This window comes from Propithecus coquereli, unplaced genomic scaffold (genome assembly GCF_000956105.1).
Source record: "Propithecus coquereli isolate 6110/MARCELLA unplaced genomic scaffold, Pcoq_1.0 Scaffold80, whole genome shotgun sequence".
NCBI lineage: Eukaryota > Metazoa > Chordata > Mammalia > Primates > Indriidae > Propithecus > Propithecus coquereli.
The window spans coordinates 4670943-4672177 of record NW_012154174.1 but is presented as its reverse complement, the minus strand read 5'-3'; positions in this window follow the sequence as shown (position 1 = coordinate 4672177).

Here is a 1235-nt window from a genome sequence, read left to right as displayed (position 1 = left end):
TTAACAAAAATTATGATACAAGCAAAGGAAGAGGAAAGAGTGAACCACACACAAGATAGTAAGATGGCAACGGAAACTACCTGAAATAGGGCTAAGATGTAGGACTTGGCAAACAAAGACTTTAAAACAGATATTATAAAGTTATAAATTTATAATCTAAATTTATTTAAGTAAAAAGTTCAAAGAACTAAAGAAAATTGTGTTTAAAGAAGTAAAGGAAGGTATGATGATAGTGTCATAACAGAGAATGTCAATAAGTATAAATTTTTTTCAAAAGAACAAAATGGAAATGTTAGAATGAAAAAGTGCAATAACAGAAATGAAAAATTCTCTAGAAATACTCAAGAGTAGATTTGAGTTGGCAGAAGAAACAGCAAGCTTGAAGACAGATTAATAAAGCTTATGCAAAACAAAATAAAGAATGAAAAAAAGAGAATGAAGTCTCAGAGTAATGTGGGACATTATTATGACTGCTACAGAAAGAGAGTGGAACAGAAAAAATATTTAAAGAAATAATGGCTAAAAATTTCCCAAATTTGATGAAAATCATTTATGTACACATCCGGGAATCCCATTGTACTCCAAGTAGGTTTAAAAAAAAAGGTTGACTCCCAGTTACATCATAGTAAAATGTTGAAAGATAAAGGGAAATCTTGAAAGCAGCAATGGAAAAAGAGTTCTTCACCTACAAAGGATCATTATTAATAGTTCATTTCATATCAGAAATAGTGGAGACCAGAAGGCAGTGGGATTGTGTATTGAAAATGCTGAAAGAAAAAAAATGGCAACTAAGAAGCATACATCAGGCAAAACTATCTTTCAGAAATGAAAGAAAAATAGATTCTAGATATTAGCCTGTTGATGGATATATAGTTTGCAAATATTTTCTTCAATTATATAGGTTGTCTCTTTAGTCTGTTAATTATTTCCTTTGCTGTGCAGAAACTTTTTAGTTTAATTAAGTCGCATTTATTTATTTTTATTGTCGCTGTATTTGTCTTTGGGATTTTAGTCATAAATTATTTGCCTTGGCCAATGTCTAGAAGAGTTTTTCCTATGGTTACTTTCAGAATTTTTATGGTTTCAGGTCATATATTTAGGTCTTTAATCCATCTTGAGTTAATTTTTGTATATGGTGAGAGACAGGGATACTGTTTCATTCTTCTGTATGTGACCAAAGAATTTTCCCAACTTTCTCAAAACTATTTATTGAACAGGGCATTCTTTTCCTAGTG